This window comes from Panulirus ornatus, chromosome 69 (genome assembly GCF_036320965.1).
Source record: "Panulirus ornatus isolate Po-2019 chromosome 69, ASM3632096v1, whole genome shotgun sequence".
NCBI lineage: Eukaryota > Metazoa > Arthropoda > Malacostraca > Decapoda > Palinuridae > Panulirus > Panulirus ornatus.
In genome coordinates this window covers 4715966-4742718 of record NC_092292.1, presented here as the reverse complement: position 1 = coordinate 4742718, position 26753 = coordinate 4715966, and positions in this window count along the sequence as shown.

Below are 26753 nucleotides of genomic sequence, written 5' to 3'. Positions count from 1 at the left end.
GGAACACATTGTTCGAAACCTGTTCTTTATGAAATACGTGACTGTATATATGATAAAACGTAAATATTTTGAAACGAAATACATTCCTAATTTTGAATATCATGAAAAACACAGAAGGATATACAGCTTTGATTTTTAATAAAAGTATTGCGGAAAGGCCCCAAGCCAACCGGAAATTATGGCAAGATGATTCGCTGTGGCAGCCGGATGAGCCGAGGAGAACCAGGATTACGGTAAAATTCCCCGAGACCGCTGAGCTGCTTCGTTGCAGTCGTTCAAGCTCATACGACCAGGGAAGGAGTGAATATTTTCCCTCTACGTTAGGGTCAGAGCATAACGCAACAGGCAGACTTTATCCCCCAAGCTGTGGAGGTGATATGTAAAACATCTATTTTGCTCTTTTTTTTGAAAGGTGATCTCTATCTATACTTATATCATATTACTGAATAATTCGCTCATCAAATTCTAATCAATTACTAGGCTTTGAATACGACTCATCACTGCAGAAAAGTAAGAATGTTAGAGTTGCCTTTACGTAACCTTTCAAGTCATCCCGACAAAGAAATGATCTCGCTGATATGGAAGTATTTCTCCCTTTGTTCTAAGCCTGGAGGTTCGTGGGCACCAGGATGGATATCAGCTATATACATCCCATATGATGTTTCTTATTAGATTTGCCTAAGTTTACTTCCCTTGCAGTCTTACTTGTGTCATTTTCATCAAGGATGTGAGATTCTAATAGTGTTCCCATTGTGCTATTGGATACCTTTAAAGCATCGTCCAAAACCATCGCATGTGTGATGTGTTCAGTGGAGATTTTGATGACTTATCTACAGGACATAACCGACCCACACCCACCTTCTCATATGTTGTACTATCCACAAGCAATAGAACACCTGCCTCAGGGTGACCTGCATATATGTTCCAGTCGGAATCAGAGAGATTCGTCTCACCATTACATTGTGATGGTATATCTAGCTTGCTGCTGTTCTCATATCGCGTTCATGTCATTCATATCTAATCATGTCACCAAGGGCGCACACCTTCATGTCACCGCTGGAGTCTCTTACAGTAATTTTCCAGTTCATACATTCCATTTGTTCTCTTGAAGACGAGGCACATAATTGACTGCTGGGTGGCGATGGACTTTTAAGTTGTAGAGTTATCATATAAAGAATCGGTCAGTGGCATAGTAAGGTGACGTGGAGGGGACAACACACTGCTACATGATATGCTACCCAGTGTTGTAGGAAGGAGCAGCCTAGTTATGCTGTGTCTAGATGTACATGAAGGTTATGTGGGGAGCACAGATAACAGGAGACCTGGTGATCCATAGCAAGGATATCTGTTGTTGTGATCCAAAAATGTTATTAGAAACAGGGAAACAAAGCAGATGGCACCGCCCTCTACAGTTTTCAACTCCCGGCAGTAAACAGAGAGAGAGAGAGAGAGAGAGAGAGAGAGAGAGAGAGAGAGAGAGAGAGAGAGAGAGAGAGAGAGAGAGAGAGAGAGAGAGAGAGAGAGAATACCATGCAGTGTTGGGGAAGATATTGCTATGGAAATTATATAGGAAAGTGCGGAGTGGAAAAGTTCCCTGCCAGTTTACCAACATCTGCTCTGCGGCTGAAATCTAAAAAAGGAAGATGTGATAAATGGCAAATTGGATTTCTTACTGATAGCAGATATTAGTAAAGTATTTGTTTAGCTTTCATTTATAAGTAATGACAGTCATTGCATCTACTGTACTGAGAGATATTCAGATCCAAAGTTCAGTCACTCCATATGTCAAACAAACGTCCAGGACTAGTCCAATAACATCACTAGACCATTAGCCCAGGTACCAGTTCTCTTCCGCCGTGCTCATCGTTCATTCGGCCGCAGTTAGTCAGAAAAAAATCAGACACATTGAAACCCATTTTCTGAAAGGATAGAAATAGGTTCTACACAAGTTCCTTGTAGCTCCTCAGCCTTGATAGCTCTAAGAAAGGTGGTTGCTACCAGCAGGAAAGCATTCATGCACTTAAGAAGCATCCATGTTGATGGTCGCCAAATAAATCTCTCAGTAGTCAGTTACATGTGGCTCTTTGCACAACCAGGTCAGTACATTTCAGTAGAATGAGAGAAAACCAAGAAGCAGCAAGCATTGTCTGGTACTGAATTTGTAACAAGCGACAGACTTGCACTCTAATTACAGTATCTAAGCCAGCTCCAATTCAAATACAGACAGGGATGCGAAACATCGACTGCATGAAAAGAACACGACATGAACAGAAACGTCGCGGTATGAAAGAAGACTTTAGGAAACGAGTACGACACGTGTGCATTGGACGACTCTCTGGAAAGAACTCATAAGTAGCAAGTAGGGTGATGTAATACCTTGATGCTGCTTGCATCATCCACTTCCGCGCTCAGAGTTGTCAGCACGACACCAAAACCAGTGCAAATCATAAATACTGGGACCCACCAAGTATCTTCAGAACTGGAGCCATTAACAATATTGAGCGTCATATTCGTGATCAGTGCCCCAAATTAGTAAATATTAGCTACTTTCATTTCCAAAACACTTTGACCGATGATCAGTGTAATAATTCAATCTATTTCAACTGATTTTCGTCGTAATCACTCGAACTCATGTTCTCTAGAAAATTTTATCGTCACGTTTTTTTCTTTCGTACTGAAATCACAGTTTACCGTAAATCTGAGACAGACACAACGGTTTACTGGTAAGAGTCATATGGTTGCGTATTAATACATTAACCATGGTAATATTTTACTGTGATCGCTATTTCCTAGCGTTTCGCCGACCTCACATGCACTGATTAGGCCCCATTCATGATCATTACTATATCTAATATATTACCACCCTTCGCTTGGTATCGGACCATTTGATATAGGCAACAGTCGTCTGTCAAATCAATTTACCTGCTTCGCTAAAGATCACTTGTCATAAGGTTCCAATCTATGTTGGGTTGGTTATAATCTCTTACAGTTATTGCTGCCTTGTCGTTTACTCCGGATGTAATTTCATCATTGAAGGCTCTATCACTTTCTTCACAGATTTTTGCGGATTCATTTATACGCTATTCCCCCAAAATGAAATGTATGTCTTATATATCAATCCAGTATCGAGTGAATCGTTTGTATCGACATTTTATAGTCTAACTACGATTGCCTGCAGTCTATCGTGTAGGAATCCAGAACACCGCCACCTGATTTGAGAAGTCTGACTTTAAAGGTATAACATTATACCAAGGGATCGATAGCAAGTGTCCTGACCAGGTGGAGGGAGCAGACTACCATGACCAGGTGGAGTGAGCAGACTGTTATGACCAGGTTGAGGGACCTGACAGTGTCATGACCAGGTTGAGGGACCTGACAGTGTCATGACCAGGTGGAGTGAGCGGACTACCTCATGACCAGGTTGAGGGACCTGACAGTGTCATGACCAGATAGAGGGACCAGACAGTGTCATGACCAGATGGAGAAACCATAATGTTCAAGACCAGGGGAGGAGACCATACCGTGTCATTATCTAACGGAGGGATCAGACAGTTTCATGACCAGAGGACCTGACAGTATCATGGCTGGGTTGAGGGATCAGAAGCTGTCATGGCCAAGAGAACAGGCCAGACGGTATCAGTCAGGTGGTTGGGTCAGACAATGTGGACTGCCGAGCAGTGGAGACGTCCATTACTTCCAAATTCTCCGAGACGTCTAGATAGCAAGCAACAAAGTCTGAGTCCCCGTCCAGCTTGCTGTCTGTCTCTGTCTCGGTCTTGGCCTCAGAGTTCCGTCTAATTTCCTGCGAGATGACGAATAATGGGATAAACGTCAACTGTGGTCATGTTAAGTGGACAATATATGTCAAACAGCTTCTCAAGCAGAAGCACGGGAGATACTGTAGCGTCCAGAGGGGCCAGCAGCTACGAAAGACATACGATAAAAGAGAAAAGAAAATCACACTGAGGAAACTTGTGGCTGACAATAAAGGAAGAGATGCAAGAAGCGAGGAAGATAAAATGGTGAAGAGATGACTCCACCCGTCTCTCAGACACAAGCGGAGGGTGAGATACTCAGGAAACTTTAGCTGGAGTGAAAGTGAAGACTTAGGTCAATATCTCTCACTGGTCGAGGCTCCAGAGGTTTCTCACCCTCACCATCTGCTCACTGGTCGAGGCTGCAGAGATCGCTCACCCTCACCATCTACTCACTGGAGACACCAGGATATGAAGGGATACTGTGCCAAAGAAGGTGTTGACGTCTCTGAAATATAAATCGATCTGATATAGCAGCAAATTGATGTTAGTCCCGAGAAGGATTGATAATGCAAAAATCTATCAATCAATAGGAGAGAATCCTAACCTAAGATAGACAATATACCCTGATTCTTTTTTCTTTTTCTTTCTAGTCACCTTTATCTGGCATGAGGGCACGTCGTGCATACCGCATACGTTGCTATGAATCGTCAGTTCAGTACTAACCCAAACACAAAAAATTCTAACATGATAATTTGGCCTTAATGTGTATAAGTTGAACACTCAACAAATCATCAGACCACGATACTGTTTAAATCATCATACCATAACTGTTTAAATCGTCAGACCATGCCACTGTTTAAACAAGACAGGAACTTACGAAGTAAAACCTGTGCAACAATAGCAACAACAACAACAATAGAAAAACCAACCAAAGTATCACAACCTGAAGCAGAGAGAATTCCTGTGTTCACCGGCCAAGAAAGAGAGAGACGCGGTGTGCAAGTTACAATGGCCTGTGTGTATCCCGTGGTGGGCGGAATAGGAGAAATGTTCTCATCCTCCCACACAAGCCAACCATCACGAGAATATCTTTACTGTACGTACATATAGACGATATTACCCCAGTACACAACGCGGACCCGAGAGGAATTATTCCCTCAGATTCTCGCTTCTCTCCCACAACCAGTGTTCACCGGAGAATATCCAGCCACAAGAGATGACGCTTAGGAATTAGCGCTCTACTTCTTCAGCATAAATGAAATTACTGATTCATAAAGAAATTAAATTAAAACCAGTAGAAAACTCATAATGCACCAAGTGCGTGGGGTTAAATTCAGATTTGTGAGCCATTTACGTCAAGGATAATGTAAACATATGCTGCCTCATTCATGGGGAGGATTCGTTCTAATTTAGAATAATGTTTCTCTAATGGGATCTGGTTAGCCTTTGTTTTGTGAATCTCATAAATCATGGCATTTCATCACAAATCAAATCAAACTTTTCCCTGTCCTCAGCAAAGTTCCTCAGATTAAAAAGAAAAAAGAATTATGAAAGATACGGACATTGAAAAGGTTATATTTAATGTTGACAGGATACTACAGACCTTTGTAGCATAGATGTAGGAGGTCAGGGAGAGGGAGCAGGCATCCCCAGCTGGGAGTGGTGTCCAGAGTCACGTCCTGTGATTCCTCTTGCTGACTCTGGCCTGACATATTGCACCACCTGTTGGTACCCAGTTTGATGTTATCACCATCGAGCACATGGAAAGGAAATCATGAAAGGCGAGTACCTTAATGCATTCACTTTGTAAAACCAGAAAGTCAGAAAATTAATGTTTGAGAGTATGCATTAATATGATAGTGAACTGTACATCAGCATATATGGGTAATGTACGTCCGGTGGTGTAGCGAGGTAAAGCATTATTATAGTGTGGTTGTCAACGGTGGTGTTGGGCGGGCAGCAGTGGAGCCTGTACATGAGGGGAACCAGGGCTCCTCTACCAGGAGGGACAACAGTGTCAGTCATAACACTGGCCGCCTCTCACTGTCCTGAGACGGAGGGTGATTACACATGCTGTCACTTGTCCTACACTGTCCTAGGATGAAGGGTGCTTACTGATGGTGTCACTTGTCCTACACCATCCTAGGATGAAGGGTACTTACTGATGGTACCACTTGTCCTATATCATCGCTGGACGGAGGTTCCTTTTTCACACTGTCTCGGGACTGATGGTGATCAATGGGTCACCTGCCTTCACACTGTCCTCAGACAGTATTGTGAGACAGATACTTCCTGCTGCCCAGGTCGCTTGCAGTACACGACCCTGACATAGATTATTTCATCTGTCCCATACTGTCCAGAAAGAGACGGTGCTCACCAGTCGTGCCACCTGTTCAACACTGTCTTGAGACAGATGGTGTTCATTGGTTGTTTCTCCTGTCTCTTTTTTTCTTATATATGTTATTATATGCTTCCTAGTCTTGTTATCCGTTCTCCTCCGTTTTTTGACAGATGGCATTCACTTCTCGTGTCGCCTGTCTCCTACTGTCCCGAGACGGAGGGTACTCACAGCTTGTACCACACTTCCCACGCTACCCTGAGACAGGATCATTGACCGCGTCACCGGTTCCACAATTGCCAGTCTTGTATTGGTTGCTCCCGAGACAGATGCTGCCCCTGATATCACAGTATGTCCTGAGGTGTCCAGACAGATGGTGTGCACTTGCTCTTCCGTCTTTCCCTCACTGCCTCAAGGCAGTTGGTGTTCACAGATGGTGCCGTGTGACCCATGGTGGCCAGAGCCAGATGGTAGTCACTGGTGGTGTCACCAGTCTTGAGACAGTCGAGGTTCACTCGTCAAGTTACCTGTCCACTACACAAGTTACCCGTCCACTACACAAGTTACCTTTCTACTACGCAAGTTACCCGTCTAGTACATAAGGTATACAGACACATGTGTATCACCTTTAAGCAGAGTCTTGGAGTGGAGGGTTGAGCATCAGTAGTGAACACCTTCGTATGATGATAAACCTTCACGATCTTGAGTAGTGGTGCGCCTCACACTGACATAGCCACCACCTCAAGTGTCTGGTTGGCCCACATTACACTCACAGTCACGCAACACAAATACAGTTCTCTGGATTATTGATCTGCTTCAGCTTGTGTCGAGTCATTTCAGGATTCTCCTCACAACTTGGTTGGCTACAATTCAGACGTTCTCAGAAGTTGTACAAACTATCAGCACGGCAGACACCGACCAGAGTCCCGCTAGTTTTGGTAAAGCTGATGCTCGCATTTCTAGTGGCAGAACTAATTTCTGTAATTCGAAAATGTTTCCTTATATTACCATAGTACTTACTTAGTGTGGGTCGTCCAGCCAGCATCAATTACTTCCTTACTGTAAAGCATTCCCAAATCTATTATCACAGAAAACTTAAAACAGATGGACAGCACAAGCTAAACATAAAACAGTTAGCCATCAACAGGCGAGATGTTGCCTAAGGACTCATTACTGCTTGGTACCAGCTGATTCATGACGCAAGGGGAAACAGTAGACGTGTCCTCTGGAGAGTTTTCTCTTCTTTTATCAGATACAAACTTCTGGAAAACGAACTAATAGAACAAGCAAATAATATGGAGTGTTCAGGTAAGTAGTTAAAAGATCAGTTTGATACCTAAGTAGCAACGTTATTCACTGTTCTTTATACCGTCAAAAATAAAGGTATTGTATCAGCTGTTAGATTAACTCTTGAGAACTGGTGGTGTGAGGCAGGATAGTGTGGGTCAGAGGACTGAGCCGCCTCCTGCTCCATCATCAGAGTCAGTAGTTCGTTAACGGCGGGTTGGCAGGTCCAAACCTCAATAGATGTGGGACAGTTGGCCGACATTACGTTCTACAACTTATCCAGCAGCAAGCCACCAGAGCTGCCTGTGCTGCATCTAATGGACGAATATTCACAACTCGCACATGACAGCAACATTACTAGTAACAGACCTGACTTTCATGAGACGCTGGATATTCAGAGAGACACAAGTGTTCTTGTTCTTCCGGCTGGTTATATCACAGTGGTTACTTAGTGTGGGCAGTCTAGTATCTATGATTACCTAAATATCAGGTATCCTTAAATCTATCACCTGCACATATCTAAAACAGGAGGATAGAATTAACCAAACATTACCCGGACAACCATCAACAGACAGGCTTAATAGTCATCTGCGTTGTTACTTACTGGAGAGCGGCAGCAGATATAGTCGTCCCAGAACTTCTCTCCAGCACACAGTGGTTCTAGGAGACAACAGAAGCAGAAAACAAAGATTGAGATAGAAACAGAATGGCAAGATTATTTGTTCTTATCTATAATGAGTAGACAATGAACGTAACAAAATGAGGAATTCTTAAAGTATCAGTGATTGATTTTACTAATTAATGGCTAAACGAACAAGAACCTGAGTTACCAAGCGAACATTTAGTTGGCTGCTTCTCGCACTCAGCACGTGACGTCGGTGTAGTGAGGCAGGGGAGCACTGGGCCGCCTCCATCATCAGACTCCTGCGGTTTGTTATCAGTTCGCCGGCAGGTCCACACCTCAGATGTGGGACTGTTGGTCAACATTACGTTATACACGACTCACCCAGCACCAGGTCTCCAGGATTACTTGTGCTGCCTCCAGCCAGTGGCCTCTCACCACGGAAGGGACACAACTCACACATCTGATCACAGGGTAGGACGCTCGACACCTAGACTATGATAAGAACAGCTCTCAACTCCGTGGATCTACTGCCGATGATCCACTGGGTGTAAGGAATGACTTACCGTGTGAGAGGTACATCGCTCATGTACTCCATGCTAAAATAATCTTTCATCAACACCGCTGGTGAGCAACTTCTTGACGTTCACACACCACTCGAGATTGGAAATACACATTCCACGAATTTCTAAGGGCATTTGCAATATTTCAAAACCATCATGGATGAATAGGAGAATAGAAGGACTAATTCGCCAAAAGAAAAAAATATACGAAATTTAGATCAATGTAAACTGATGAAAATCACCAGGATTTGATTAAAATCCAAAGAGTGTGAGGTCATAAGGAAGAAAAACGCGAGGGGGAAAAGGAATTTCCTTGAAAGTTAGAAATAATCCGAAGGAATTCTCCAAGACAAAGGAGACAGTAAAAGAAGTAATTGGACCATTATGAAACCAACATGACACATTCATTACTGACGACAAAGAAATGGCTGTCATACTAAATTATTTTTTTACCTCCGTGCTCACAATTGGAGAAACATCTCGAATATCAAAACTACTGAAAATGCTTCAAGGATCTGATGAAGAAGAATTGAAGGTTAGAGAAATAAGAGCTCTAAAGTACTTAAATACCTGTAACCATTAAATTCTAACAAATTCAACGGCCCAGATGACTTGGTTTCCAGATTTCTAAAGGAGGTCAGAAGACAGCTGATATACCCCATAACAAAATATTCAACAAATCTCTATCGGATGGTTTCTATAACACAAAGTTATATCGGACTACCAACACGGTTTCCGTAATAGATGGTCCTGCCTGACGAATTTGCTGGAATTTTTTAATGTTATTTATCAGAATTAGGACAAAAATTACTGTCTGATGAAATTGATTTCCAAAAGGTTTTCGATAAGGAACCTTACAAGAGATCTTTAAATAAACTCAAAGCACACGGAATCGTTGAAGAACTCAGTACATGGATCAGAGACTGGCTTACCGAAGAGAAACAGCTTGTAGTATTAAACAGCGAAGCCTCACACTGACTAAACGTAACGAATGGTGTGCCACAAGGGTCGATCCTAGGCCTAAATCTTTTCATGATATACATTAATGATCTAGAACTCCGTCTTATATCTAAGATCTCCAAATTTGCTGACGATACTAAACTAGGAGGTAAGCTGTAAGCTGGCGGGACTGCGAAATGATTCAAAGAGATCGTAACTTACTAGCAGAGTGGTAGACAGGTAGCAAATGGAGTTTAATGTAAACAGCTGTAAAGTTATGCACTTTGGATACAAGAAGGTACGTTACGACTACAAACTATTCGGATACACTCTAACTAAAGTAAATGAAGAAATGGACCTTGTAGTTATTATTTGCAGCAGTCTGAAATACATTAAACAGTGCCAAGCAGCAAGTTAAAAAGGCAACCAATGTTAGGTTTCATAGCCAGGAACATAAGATTACAAGATATCAGAAACAATTCTCACTCTTTATAATTCTCCAGTAAGACGACACCTTGAATATGCAGTCCTCTTTTGGTCCCCAAGCCATAAAAATAAAGACGAGGAAAATTTAAAGCAGCAGGTATAAAGACGCTCGACAAAATTGATCTCATCACTTAGAAATCTGGACGACGAGGAGAGGCTAAAACGGTTAGATCTCTTCTCCCTTAAGAATCATAGACTTCGTGGCGGCTCAATCCAAGTGTTCAAGTTCGATAAAGTAAACCACGAGCATCTTTTCGAAATACAAGAAAATACGGTTACCAGGACAAATGGAATAAAACTCAAAGCTAAAAGATGTAGTAAGGACGTGGGAAAAAAGCTCGTTTTCCTATAGGTTTGTTAAGCACTGGAATAAGTTGCCGTCAGACGTAGTGAATGCTAAGATCATAATTTCTTCAAAAGTCGTTTAGAGAAATATTTTACAAGTTCAGGTATACTCTGGGGAAAAGGCCAGAAACAAACGCATAAACGACAGCAGTAATGGGGACACTAGAAGGCGAATGTGCAACAGCGTGGAGTCGGTGATAGCTTAAAAGAACTGCTGAACAGAATCACATCTTCTTGTCAAGATATTTTTTTTTTTTTTCACCCAGTCATGGGTCAGTCAGGCTTCCTGTTGTCTGCCTTTCTCATGTGAACACATGTAAACCGTTTACCTGCTCGTCTACACCGCAGCAGAGAACAGCTCTCACCAACTCCACGAGTAACGGCTCAGTACGCGGGGCAAAAGGCATCCATCCACTCCGTGTCCAGTGAGGTTTGACTCTACGACTTAGCGAGAGGAACGTATCAAATGTTTACAATAGTAGTAATCCACAGTAAGACCTACAGCCCGCGAGAAGCTGACATCCCTACACGTCGTCAAGACAACTTCCTCAAGATTATCATCCTTCATTAAAACCAGTTTGATTTATTACCAGCGTAGCAGATCTTTCCTATGTCAGAATTTAGTTTCCAGTCGATTCATCATGAGATAAGCTCCAGTTAACCCTAACTACAAAAACAATTTGTGACTTCCGTTTTTGGAAGGTACTGGATTTCTGTAAGCATAACTTTTCAATACACAAATTAGTTGTGTAGAACATACAGGTAAGGATATTGGTGCAAGATAAAAGAAAAACTGAAGATGACGTTATGTAGGGTCGCTCGTTATCTATTTACACATTGCAAGAAAGAAAAACGAGTCTTCTCTCCGCCATAATGACGACCAACTAAAAGCCAATAATCATTCTTGTCGCTTCTGAGTACACTTTGCTGAGGTATAAAACCCACCCATGTGCTCACTTACCCTCGGCAAGTACCATTCTGGTAGATGATGCTTACTTTATTCTGGAGTTCGTGAGTTATTTCGTCCTACTGGGAGCTATATCTCTGGGTGACGAGATCACAAACTGGTCCATTTACATGTTGTCTGAGCTAACTTCTCGCTGGTTATTTTTCTCTAGCGTTCACCACATTACCTGCCACCATACGCAATTATTCATGAACAATAATTATGTCGACATTTATTAATGAATCGCACTTATAACTGATAAAAAGTCTAGCCATGTTCTGCTTATCTTTTTTTGTAAAATAAACGCCTTCATTCTATAAACTTTTTTAGCAGAGAAACGTAGGTTGAACGAGAAACCTGAAACAGTTTATGCTGACGACTTTCATTTTTCTTTTACACCAAGAGTGAAAAAAGCCAACGCCTGGTGTCGTCAGTGCCACTCTGAGTTATGTAAACAACATTAAGGATATTGTTGCTGAAAACTGAGGCTGACACAAGACCACGTAAGTACACTGAGCCAACCCACTACCTGACAGCGTAATTCACACACTTAAGATCTGGGAATACATGACACCCTCATTTGTGTCTTTCGATGGAAAAGTTTTCTTTTTCATTGTCAGGGGAAATCGTCCACACATAGCATGGTGAACCTGACATAACATACGAGAGGTGTAATGGTGCATCAACTACTCACTCATTCTTATGTATCCTTATTGAACTACTGTAAATACACAAAAAGAACTGAAATCATCGTATTATATGAAATGTTTTGGACCTCATACCTTTATAGCATCTATGTTTGTTTCTGTACTAGAGATCAGCAGAGAAATCAAAAAAGAAATTCACAAATGGTAATTACAGATCTTACATCATGATACTAGAACTTGTGTCTTACTCTATACGTGATAGAATGTACTCCAGTTTGTATGATGGAATGTGGGAGGATATGAGTGAAGTGAACAATGAAACTGTACGGGCAGAAGACATCTGTGAGATCGCTGGTAACAATACACAAAGGAACGTCCAGGTGACCTATAGCTCTGGGTTACACAGCTAAACCGATGATCAATATGTGAATTAAAGTAACAAACATAACTTTACACATGATCTCACAAAGTTTTGTTATCATACGTTGCTGAGTTTCTTGAAGAAGATTATGCTGCAGCAGACCATAGGCAAGAAATGAACGGCTTACGAACAAGAGGAACTCATTATGAAAAGGAAATAATGTGTAGAATAACATTCTGAAAGCAGTGAGAGAGTCAAGAGAAATATACTTGGGATGAAATGGAATGTTGAGAATATATTGGATTGATAACTGACGAATTCATCCAACTATTTTGAAGGTGTTAATAGTCGCTGAACTGAATAAAAACATTTAAACGTAACTTACCCCAATGTTCAACGCATCTGTATTACTACTTTTTTCGCTTTATGTTTTCTTCCAAGCCTTAGTTGCTGTTTTCTCATTCTAAAAAGATCCTTGTGATTAAAGTTGTTATAGTCATTCGTTATTCTGAAAGATTTTAAGAGGTCATCGCGAAGTCTAAGTTTCTTGAGACATTAGATATCATATCTACTTATCCTCACTTCGGGTGGCAGACTTCTAAGGGCTGGAATGAGTTTTGTCGCCCGTCCTTGCACGTGTTCCATTTTATCTCATCATTTTCGTAGTGTGGGGACCAGCACTGGACTGCATGTTTAGAATACTATCTCACTAAAGCTTTAAAAAGAGTCAGTTTTCTTTTCTACTTGTTACTATACACTGGCCATAGTTCCAATAATGTTATCTAGTTTGGCCAGAGGGTAAACCAAGAATGCCTCTAAGAATACTGCATCTGAAAGAGAACTGTCAATTATCAGAGACGAGAAGGGAAAAGATGATGCTACATATTAAAACTGAAGATGATCATCTACGTTCCATTGGTCATCATTCTGTTTTAGGGAGTGACATCTTCTCTGTGTTTGACTAATTGCACTGGGAAGAAAAAGACGCTTAGTCCTGTTCATATTAGTGCCAAAGTGTTTCAAGAGTCCTTATATACGATGGTCTTGGAGGGAAAGGATGGCAGGTCAGGGGAAGTGCAGAAGCAGGACTCGTGTATATTCTAAACTATGCACAACATTTGCATGTTACCGACGCTGTGCGCCATCATCAGTGTAACTTAAGTTTAAGAGAGGGGAAAAAATACCGCAGCGTCAAGGTTTTCAGAAAAAATGCATTGTAGTTTGCTGTACCATGCAGGGAGAAATGAGGTCATCTTCACAGTGAGAAATTTCTGAATGAGGACAATGATTCCGTGTGTGTGTGTGTGTGTGTGTGTGTGTGTGTGTGTGTGTGTGTGTGTGTGTGTGTGTGTGTGTGTGTGAATACAAGAATTCTGGGGCCCAGACCAACAAAGACATGCATGCAATCCATGCGTTGTTAATCTTAAAAATCAAAAGCAAAGAACTTTATCTGTTGACAGAACCGTCACCATAAAGCTTCATGACACACTAGACGTGAGATCTTCAGATCCTGGACTGCATCAGTCATCAGAGGTTTGAGTCAGTCCTCCAGTGAGACCTACATGATATAATGAATCTTGTCCATTAGTGACAATTTCTTGTGTCTGAGGCTGCACGAAACATGGATGGTACTTCTACCTTGTCTTACCGTTATAGAACTGCTGAATTTAAAGCAGCAAATCCTTGGTTTCCTGAAGAATCACTTCAGGAAGGTCTTGGTTATATATGCACGAATATTTGCCTACAAATTCTTGTTTGAAATCTTGGACAGCCATGAATTCCACTGGTTCTATCCGGGACAAAAAGATTTGAGTGTAGTGAGGAAGAAATTCAAGAACTGATATTTCCACACATCTCTCTTACCCTTACGTTACTCACTCGATCAAACCACCTCACACCACACATTGTCCTCAAACATCTCATTTCCAGCACATCCATCCTCCTGCGCACAACTCTATCCATAGCCCACGCCTCGCAACCATACAACATTGTTGGAACCACTATTCCTTCAAACATACCCATTTTTGCTTTCCGAGATAATGTTCTCGACTTCCACACATTCTTCAAGGCCCCCAGGATTTTCGCCCCCTCCCCCACCCTATGATCCACTTCCGCTTCCATGGTTCCATCCGCTGCCAGATCCACTCCCAGATATCTAAAACACTTCACTTCCTCCAGTTTTTCTCCATTCAAACTCACCTCCCAATTGACTTGACCCTCAACCCTACTGTACCTAATAACCTTGCTCTTATTCACATTTACTCAACTTTCTTCTTCCACACACTTTTCCAAACTCAGTCACCAGCTTCTGCAGTTTCTCACATGAATCAGCCACCAGCGCTGTATCATCAGCGAACAACAACTGACTCACTTCCCAAGCTCTCTCATCCCCAACAGACTTCATACTTGCCCCTCTTTCCAAAACTCTTGCATTTACCTCCCTAACAACCCCATCCATAAACAAATTAAACAACCATGGAGACATCACACACCCCTGCCGCAAACCTACATTCACTGAGAACCAATCACTTTCCTCTCTTCCTACACGTACACATGCCTTACATCCTCGATAAAAACTTTTCACTGCTTCTAACAACTTTCCTCCCACACCATATATTCTTAATACCTTCTACAGAGCATCTCTATCAACTCTATCATATGCCTTCTCCAGATCCATAAATGCTACATACAAATCCATTTGCTTTTCTAAGTATTTCTCACATACATTCTTCAAAGCAAACACCTGATCCACACATCCTCTACCACTTCTGAAACCACACTGCTCTTCCCCAATCTGATGCTCTGTACATGCCTTCACCCTCTCAATCAATACCCTCCCATATAATTTGCCAGGAATACTCAACAAACTTATACCTCTGTAATTTGAGCACTCACTCTTATCCTCTTTGCCTTTGTACAATGGCACTATGCACGCATTCCGCCAATCCTCAGGCACCTCACCATGAGTCATACATACATTAAATAACCTTACCAACCAGTCAACAATACAGTCACCCCCTTTTTTAATAAATTCCACTGCAATACCATCCAAACCTGCTGCCTTGCCGGCTTTCATCTTACGCAAAGCTTTCACTACCTTTTCTCTGTTTACCAAATCATTTTCCCTAACCCTCTCACTTTGCACACCACCTCGACCAAAACACCCTATGATATGAATGATATGAATGATAAATATGGGGCTTGGTTGTGGATAGAGTGCTGTGGTTTGGGTGCATTACACATGACAACTAGATATTGTATGAGATCGGATGTGGCCTTTCTTCGTCTGTTCCTTATGCTACCTCACTAACGCGGGAAACGGCGATTAAGCATGAAAAATACATATTTATGGTCACTTAATTCAGCATAGTATACAATATGGAACACACTATCAAAACACCTGGTGGCCATGATACTCTAAATGGCATGATTAAAATGGCAACTTTAGTACCAGGCACTGATGTTACCGGACTCTGCCTACTTGATGTTACATCGCTAACGAAACGTCACCATCACCTAGGCCTTAACATCGTCAGTGACGATAAAGAATATTGTCAAAGAACTTCTCGTTTCTAGGAAACTTTTCCTATCCCTGGTAATGATTGTAACACAGCCTTGGTTGTAGGAACCCACGGAGAAGGGGTCCTGAGGTGACACCAGAACCCTGTCAGAATGGAGTCCTGCGGTGATCATTTGTAAATACACAATCACCAAGCACTAAACTATATCTGTGACAGCGCCTGTATCAGACTTCTGCTCTGGTTGGTGTCTTGGTTTCTCTAGCGTGTAAACTGCCATGCTTGGGCATGAGGCAGATGATGCACAAATCAACAGATCATTCAGCCAATCATCAGTGGTCATCTGGTTCCTGATGACGTGTGTTAACGTAGCATGTTCTCCACTTCGTCCACGCTCAAGTCTGTTCATTTCCAGGCAAGATAAGAGACTGTAACACAAATCCTAATCTTTAATCAGCATTGTCGGTCTGCGATGGTTACTGTTATTGACCCAATATATAATGATCTTCGAATCCCTGTCCTGTGACTTGGTGGGTGTTTCATGATGAGCTTTCTCGTCTGTTGTTTACTTCATGGAAGGTTCAGTGCCTCAAGGAAAGTCTGACATAATGTGTGTAGATCAGTGCAACTAGATACACGCTACGTAGCTAAACCATTGGACGTTCTCTGAGGGAACACTAGTCTTGTTGATAGGGATATAAAACATTCAGTAGCCTAACCTGCACGATCTGCCCCTCTCATTTATACATATCAACTCCCAAAGAGGAAATACCAACAACACCAGCAGAGGAAAAAAGAAGAATGATACAGATGATGAGGAGTTAGAATTCTGCACAACTTTCATGTGAAATTCAAGAAACTATTAATACTTCATAGACATTTTTCGCAAATCCATCAAAGCTTATCCTAAACTGGAAACATCACCCGCGGATCATTACTGCTGCGCTGTTATAATTCCTATGCTTAATGTCATTGCCAGTATGACAGAGCTTCCGCCTGTTCTTGCAGATGATATCACAATTACGTGAAAAAAAAGCCAAAACATGACCAAGTTTGAAGGGTGGATACCATATTGTCGGTATGGGTGTTAGTTGTTGTGGCTGGTCTGTTGTCGGACCTGATCACTAGACAGGTTCTCACACTAAGCATGAGCACAGTAGATGGCCCAATAAGAGGCAGAAGTAAGACAAGCTGGGTCGTGCTACGTGTCTGTTGTCAGTAGCAACATGTGCAGACGTTAACACTGGAATGAGTCACACAAAGCGCCAAATAGACTCGACCATAAAGGGACAAGAAAGTTATGAGGATTCCTTTGTCATCCCTTAAGACGTCTCACTTTGACGTTAATGAATAGCATCAGTGGAGTAACAGATGACGGTGGCGTTGTTGTCGATGAATTTAAGAAGCTTGATCTTAAGATGTTAGACTCAATTTCAGGCGAAAAAACGTAATGGCGAACTTAACAAGCGACCCTAGAACAGCATAAATCCATGTATTTCATAGTCATGCTTTAGTCATATTCATCTCATCCAGTCCCAGTGGAAGGGGCTCAGCACTTTCGGAAACTATTGTGCGTATTGTATGTATTTCTATAATGTTTGAGTTGACAGATAACGTTAAGTATATTCATAATGATAGTCATTTCTTGCTGTGACTCAGTCAGTTGTAGGGTAAGGTTGAGTTGATAGGAAGGAGTTCGTATCTTTCTTCGCTTGTGGTACTCACTGAAGATCAGGCGACCTATGTAGTTTTATCAGAAAAAATAAGTACGTACATCTGTACGCACATCTTGGCTATAGTCTTATAACACACACGACACACACTAGTGTGTTCCCTCAGGTAACACTGGCAGGGGTTATATTGGAGTCCGTCAACACCCATTCAACAACGTGTTCACACAACAGATCAGCTCCTACGTGTTCAAACATCCTGATTAACAGTGAGCCCGTGGGAACAGTGAGCCCGTGGGAACATTCTGTGTGATGCATCTAACTATATGTAACTCGCAGTAAAATGATGATAACAAATAGCTAATGAAAAATTAATGGCATGTGTGCGTGATGCTTACAGTAGTGATATGACTACACATAGATAGGTAAAGTGAAAATACAGTGCAAAGGTAATTGTGACTGATGGCTTGGAAGATGACTTACCAACAGATGATGGCACACACCATCGACCCTCGAAAGGAAACGTTAAGGTAACGAGACACTTCTCATGTTGATGGGAAGTTTAAAGTTAGAAAAAAGAGATATTCTTGACTAATCCATAACCAAACAGATGTTCATGAATTCCATAATGGTAAACTGCTAACATTAGACAAATGACGGATGTGTATTAAGATGCTGGTGTCCTTGTATTACAGATAACACCAGAGTCAGACTCTTGTGTCTTTACTATAATCACTGATGAGAATACACTTATCATTATACTCCGCCACCATGAGACTCGCTCTTCCAATCATCATCATAACCGAAAATAAAGAAAGAGACGGAAACGTGGAACAGGAAGGTCACACAAGAACATCTGGGTCAATATTTCTACAAGCACAAATAGTTACACATGCCAGTTCAGCGTAGTATGCAAGAATGCAACTTTAATACCTAGTATTCACGAGTTCGTTGGCCTAAAGTTCCATAGTGACACTCGCTTGACGTAGCTTTGTACCATTTGATATGTACTTCCACACAATATCTGCTTCCCAGTCATTGTCATACGTTTTGTCCAGATACTATTAGACGTACAGAATGAAATTATAAATCGGTTTTACTTTTTAGTTTTCCTTGCTGAATATGAAAGTGGTATTCCCATGTCCCATTCATCTGTCTGATTGAGTTATGGGAGGTAATCTACATGTAAAACATACCTTAATTAGTGATGTGATCCCTGCATATTCAATTTCCCCTCTCGTTGTGGCTAGGCTGAATACGTTTACAGAATAACTGCACTAGGTGATCCAGAGATGGGCAGGGTAACACGAAATCGGGTTGAAGGATTTATTTCCTGCTTACCCGGGAATCATATTTCCGAACCTTTGACTGGTGGATGTAGGAAAAAATAGTTTATAATTGTACACCTTAGATGAAGAAAGAAAGAAAATAAAACTGTGCGTTGCATTCCACCACTCAGTGTGAAGTTGATGCCTCACGGTGTACAAAAGGTGTCTGATATTCAATACTCTTTGACAGGTGACAATTACTGGATCATTTATGGGATAAGACGCGTCAAACATCAAAGGCTGACCATCGTGGTTGGTCCGACTTCAACTGATGACACAGATATGATCAGGCGTCAGCTGACGGAGCACCAGTGGGCAGTGGGCAGGTATTGATAGGTTTGTTATTATGGTAAACTGTCTCACATGTGATGTGTTGTCACGCACAATGTATGTGTAAGCTTCACTGTTTTCACACCATAGATGAATACTATTTTTGAAGGTTTTTATTGAGTAATATATATCTTTTTCTATCATAAATGGCATGTTAGTGTTTTCCTTTATTTTGACCAACAGGGTACAGGCAAAACCATATTCTGATCTTGGCCATCTTGGATGAAGAGAATTATGAGTAATGAGCAGGAGAACGAGAACGTAAAATGATTTGATTTGAGCTGCGATGTTTGTCGTCCTGATTCTTAAAGCATAATTGTCACTGGACGAGGAAAAGACCAAGCAAGAGAGGAAATTATGAGTTTGCTGTACGAAGGAAGACGGCTCGTCCTCATGTGGTTGCTCTCCACACAACAACTGCGGGTCCAAGTCTTAGGGCTGGGCCACATGCAGGCAGACAACTTATGAAAGAAGAGGCTAACATGATATAAGAGAGAGAGAGAGAGAGAGAGAGAGAGAGAGAGAGAGAGAGAGAGAGAGAGAGAGAGAGAGAGAGAGAGAGAGAGAGAGAGAGAGAGAGAGACAGACAGACAGACAGACAGACAGACAGACAGAGAGAGCAAAGAATTCATAGGAAAGGAAGTTTACACCACCTTTGCCTACTGTTGATGTATCATTACACCACCAATACAGTAAGTTTCCTACCGTTGCTGTATCATTACAACACCGCTACATCAACAGTATCTTACCGTTGCTGTATCAGTATACCACCACTGTAGTAACTTTCCTACCGTTGCTGTATCATTACAACACCGCTACATCAACAGTATCTTACCGTTGCTGTATCATTACAACACCGCTACATCAACAGTATCTTACCGTTGCTGTATCAGTATACCACCACTGTAGTAACAGTTTCCTACCGTTGCTGTATCATTACAACACCACTACATCAACAGTATCTTACCGTTGCTGTATCAGTATACCACTACTGCAGTAACAGTTTCCTACCGTTGCTGTATCATTACTCCACCACTTAAGTAACAGTATCCTACCATCGCTGTCTCACTACACCCCCGCTGATGGGACGTGCTCTTGCTGCTGCTGCTGTACCAATAATACACCTTCACTGAGAACACACCATAGAAGATGTACCAGTCTAGTGCTCCTGTTGACCAGCTCAACCTCGACACGACCGTGACCATCACAATATCGTGTACGACGAGGGTATCAAGTTGGCTCCGTTTTCTTCAACAATTTTCTCCCTTCCACTCACCTCTTCCTTCCTGTTCCATTCCTCATTCTGTTCCTCTCCATCCATTGTCTCCCACAATTGGATCTTGTCCTTCAGGTGGAATCAATAAATTACCCACTAATTAAGTAGACTGGGTTGAGGTAGCAAGTCCACGAGGGAGAAATGTGGTGAAATCCCCCTAAAATACTGGATGACCTTACCTTACATCCTGCAGACTCATGACAAATAACATCAAGGATGAATTCCACCTGCATGGCCACGATGAATCATACATATGACACCATCACTGGACGTTGAAGGCGTAATTCGTGGTTTAGGTAGAGGAGCCTCGCCATTAGGATGCTGAATTTTCAACGCAAGAACCACATTCCACACAGATTTATGACGCCATCGGTGCTGGAATATCCGCACACAGCGGTACTATATTGTCCTCTTTTCAGACCTCAGTCTCAAACACCTGCAACATTAACTTACATTTTCTAACAAAAGCTTTTTTATTCACATTTCCAGCTTCCATGGTTAAGAATTACAGTTGATGTTATCATAAATGATGTGTGAATAATTATCATTAACAGTTACGGGGTTACGGTATATTATAGGCAGACGTTCTCACAGACAACAATCATTGCATTTTCCAAACACCAAATAACCAAAATCAGCCACACACAACACCACTCACAGGACAGCAAGACTGCCATAAAACAATCATCAGTTAGCGTATAAAACTCAATCAGTGCCATGTGTATCCCAATAAGAACATCTTTTTTACTCAAGAATTTTGCCAAAGACAACAATCATTCAAAATAAAAAGTATACATTATGTCGATACAAGTCTAACATTACTGTCTCCTAATATTGTTTTTGAGAGATGAACACGACAATATCTAGGCTTTCAGAGAGAGAGAGAGAGAGAGAGAGAGAGAGAGAGAGAGAGAGAGAGAGAGAGAGAGAGAGAGGTCTGGCCTTAACACTACTACAATAGATGCAGTTGCCTTACAAGCAGTAGAAGGAAAGGATAACAAAGCAAAGCTCTTCCTCCAGCCTCCAGTCCTTCCGGCAAAACACCGGACAGAAAACAGGTAGAAACATACCTTGTTGGTCTAATGTGCCTGAGGGACATTTTTTAAGGAAAGTCAGAAGGAGAATGAAGGCGATTATGTCATCCCATCCCCACACGAAAAACATGTTTCCCTTCACTGTTTTAGTGTAAAGATACTAGTAAAGATAATCTTTGAGCTCCAGCCTCCCAATTGACTATGTCATTATTACACCTGATGTGGAAGGATGATACAGTAATCCCTTCTTGTTCCCTTAAAACAGCTACACGGGTCAACCACCGCTGGTAAGCCAACGCAGCTTGGCAAGGACGAATTCAGTGATTGTGAAGGTAATATAATATATCGCTACGATATGACGATTGATTAAGAGAATTATTCAATATCGAAGAGTGACAGGTGATGATCAAGCCTAATACAGACCATTATAGCAATGTTTGTTGTCAACAGTTTGTTCTGTAACCTTATTCCACTCGTCAGTATTGTTGCTGGTAAAGACATATCTTGTGCAATCCAGATTAATTTGGTGACTTCTAAGTTTTAGTCCATTCCTCACGTTGGTACCACTAGTGCAACATTAAGACATTTTCCACATCAACGTTGTTGAATCTTCTGATTATCTTAAAGCATCTTGTTAACTTGCCAAGTACTCGCCTCTTGCCTACGGAAGACAATATCAGTTCTCGCAGTCTGTCGTCATATAGTTTGTTACGTAAGGAAGGAGTCAGTTGAGTTGTTCTTCACTGCGCTGCTTCCAATCTAGGGATATACTTGCTTAGGTGAGGGTCCACAGCTTCACTTCATCTTCTAGATGGGTTCTAACTAGACTTAGGTATATTGTCAATACCACAGTCTTGCTTTCTCATGAACATTTTTGTTAATAATTCCTAACATCCTGCATGCTTTCTTGGCGGCTTCGTTACAATCCTGGGGGAATTTGAAGCTTTTGAAAACAGTGACCCACAGGATCCTCACACAATGGTGTCCCTTATCTCGTGACCCATCAGTACATAATCGAATTTCTTGTTGAAGCTTCCTACTTGCAGCAGCTGACATTTACTGACGTTAAATGTTTCTTGGCTTTTCTAGTCTATTCAGTTATTTCATCGAGATCCTCTTGTAATCTTATCCTGTCCTCTTCAGTTGATACGTACATTACCGATCTTTGTGTCATATTTGGACACAAGGTATTCATCCCTACATCAGCATCATAGATATAAACGATTGAAAGTATGGGTCCCATGACGGACCCATAGGGAACCCCACTATAAACAAGAGACCACGATAATGATCCACCATTTATTACGACTATTGGCCTCCTATCACGTAACCAGGGTTCTATCCAGTTTCCTATGAAACCGCTAATCCCCAAGGCCTAAACTTTATACATCAACTCAGTGCTGGGAACTGTCGAATGCTCTTCTGATGACCAGAAACATGTCATCTTTTGCTGAAGTCTTGTGGTGTGCATTCAATAACTTATAATACAATTCAAGGAGGTTTATAAGGCATGATCTGTGCTTTCTAAAATCACGCTGTAAATCACTGATCAGACTGTGAGTTTAAGGTGAGCTAAGATGATATTTTAATAATTGATACTAGTTATATGTAATTGATATGAGGCTATTAGGACGGTAACTGCCTGTCATTTTATGTTTTTCCGTTTTGAATGAAGGAATGATGTCGGTATTATTCCAGATGAGGTGGGATGTCATGATATTCTGCTGGTGATGAACCAACAACACTACTAACGACAGCTGACCTTCAGGCTCGCTGGAGGTTGCCCACTGCCACTGACGCTTCACGTCCAATCGAATGATAATCCAGACTGGGTAGTTAACATATTCTAAGACACCAGTATATTCAACAGTTGACTGAGACGATGACTTTAAACTGTGAGCCAGAACGATGAGCACTGATAGCGATGCCAAGTCTTATAGGTAACAGAAAAGAAAATAATGTGTTTCACACTTGGAAGACGTTAAAGGATATAGCAAAATGAATGTTAGTATATTTAAGCCCGTTCCATTGTATGACTTCTCGTCTTTTTTTTTTTCAAATGACAGTTGAAAGCTCATAACATGTATTCTTTTATATCATATTACAGTTTTGTTTCAATATTTATTTTCTGACAAAATATATGGGCATTTAAGGGGATCATCTTCATACTCGACACTTATAAAATTAAACCGAATACCCTATAGCGATTACATTGTTGCAGACTGAATCAAATCCCGGAACTTCCTTTATTGATGGAAGTGGTTTGATACACTGTAGTATACAGCAATATGGTCGCTCGTATAGATTCTGTCGCATTGCCTTACCATCGCAAAGATTGACTTTGTGATATTTATGTGGCGGAAGGAAAGATACAGTCGTTCCCTGTTTCCTGAGAGACCATTATAGAAGTTAAGTTTACATACATACAGCTTTCCATTTCCTCTGTGTGATGATATATCTCAGAGCAAGACGTGCGTGACACTCGACCAGCCACACTGGGGAAAAATAAACATATTTTCAGGCCAGGACACATCCAGCTAGAATGATCGTCTCGACTTTGAATTCTGGAAAGAAAATTTCTTTGTTGAATCTTCCTTCATTATTCATTATTTTACAAAGGATAAACAAATGAGTAAGACGAAGAGAAGAAAAAAGATACTTCCATCAGGTTGTGAAGAAGCGAATGGTTGTTTAGATCAGTTTATGTTTTTCATAACATGTTTCTTAGGACAGAGGCACAACCTACTGTGTAATTTCCGTTGAAGAAGGTGTTTACACAGTGTTTATACATTCTTCGTTCATTACGAACTGATCTAGTTAACAGGTTATTATTCCAGCAGTGATCAATTGACCTTTTAACATTAATTCAGTTGCTTTCCTGAACCACGTTGGATTGGTAATATTTTGCAATACCCACATCCCAGACATAACAGTCAATACGTATGCTCTTAACACAAGCTATCCATGCATGGTCAGGTGTAAACACAGAGCAGGTCTAATTGCAACAAACATTTATACATGAAATAATTCACTTTACCTGAAATCAATCGTGACCAACAGCCAATCATTCTACATCTGATATATATTTTGAGTGAAGAGACACCAAGTTCCCCATACATTATATCAGTGTTTGTGTTCTTGTGAACGTATAACACATGCATTGACTTAACTTTCAGTTGCAATAATTTCATCTCCCTTACACCATAGTGACCCTATATTTCTGATGTATAAATCATAACTGACAACACCATAGTATTAAACAGTTCAATCTGCATATCAACTAGCAAATCTAATTTACATGTACGCAACAATTAGTGAATACATAATTCTCGTTGCTTGTTCTTTTAACTCCAATTCTCCTATACGAAATCTCATATTGTTATTGAATATTACACCAAGGAACTCATATTCACTGACTACTCCAGTTGTCTTCCCACCTGATCTATAATCATAATTATCAGTCTGCACTGTACCCCTGCTCGACACTACAATTTTAGTTTTGCTACAGTTTGCTTTGAATTTCCAGTGGCTACCGAAGGTATGCAAATCTGTCAATGAATCTTTCATCCACTACTCTCTGCTACAGAATTGAAATGTATTATCTGCATACGAATACATTCAAGAAAAAAAATCAACCAAATGATCACTAAAATCTATATGACTATAATCATAGTTAATCATTTTCTTTTGGATATAATAAACGTAAAATACAGAGAAAAGGCGACAGGTTTTCACCCGGCCTCACCTCCATGTTACGTGTGTGTGTGTGTGCGTGTGTGTGTGTCGTAGGTGAAGGGAACAAGGAGAAACGGAAGACCAAACTGGAGGTAGAAGGATGTAGTGAAAAACATTTTAAGCGATCGGGCCCTGAACATACAGGAAGGCGAGAGACGTGCAACGAATGAAGTAAATCGGAACGATGGGGTATACCGGGATCTCCGTGATATCAACGTAGTGAACCAAGGGCAGGTGAAAAGTCTGGGGTAAACTATATATATATATATATTTTTTTTTTTTTTTGCTTTGTCGCTGTCTCCCGCGTTTGCGAGGTAGCGCAAGGAAACAGACAAAAGAAATGGCCCAACCCACCCCCATACACATGTATATACATAAGTCCACACACGCAAATATACATACCTACACAGCTTTCCATGATTTACCCCAGACGCTTCACATGCCCTGATTCAATCCACTGACAGCACGTCAACAACGGTATACCACATCGCTCCAATTCACTCTATTCCTTGCCCTCCTTTCACCCTCCTGCATGTTCAGGCCCCGATCACACAAAATCTTTTTCACTCCATCTTTCCACCTCCAATTTGGTCTCCCTCTTCTCCTCGTTCCCTCCACCTCCGACATATATATTCTCTTGGTCAATCTTTCCTCACTCATTCTCTCCATGTGACCAAACCATTTCAAAACACCCTCTTCTGCTCTCTCAACCACGCTCTTTTTATTTCCACACATCTCTCTTACCCTTACGTTACTTACTCGATCAAACCACCTCACACCACACATAGTCCTCAAACATCTCATTTCCAGCACATCCATCCTCCTGCGCACAACTTTATCCATAGCCCACGCCTCGCAACCATACAACATTGTTGGAACCACTATTCCTTCAAACATACCCATTTTTGCTTTCCGAGATAATGTTCTCGACTTCCACACATTCTTCAAGGCTCCCAGAATTTTCGCCCCCTCCCCCACCCTATGATCCACTTCCGCTTCCATGTTTCCATCCGCTGCCAGATCCACTCCCAGATATCTAAAACACTTCACTTCCTCCAGTTTTTCTCCATTCAAACTCACCTCCCAATTGACTTGACCCTCAACCTCACTGTACCTAATAACCTTGCTCTTATTCACATTTACTCTTAACTTTCTTCTTTCACACACTTTACCAAACTCAGTCACCAGCTTCTGCAGTTTCTCACATGAATCAGCCACCAGCGCTCTATCATCAGCGAACAACAACTGACTCACTTCCTAAGCTCTCTCATCCCCAACAGACTTCATCCTTGCCCCTCTTTCCAAAACTCTTGCATTCACCTCCCTAACAACCCCATCCATAAACAGATTAAACAACCATGGAGACATCACACACTCCTGCCGCAAACCTACATTCACTGAGAACCAATCACTTTCCTCTCTTCCTACACGTACACATGCCTTACATCCTCGATAAAAACTTTTCACTGCTTCTAACAACTTGCCTCCCACACCATATATTCTTAATACCTTCCACAGAGCATCTCTATCAACTCTATCATATGCCTTCTCCAGATCCAAAAATGCTACA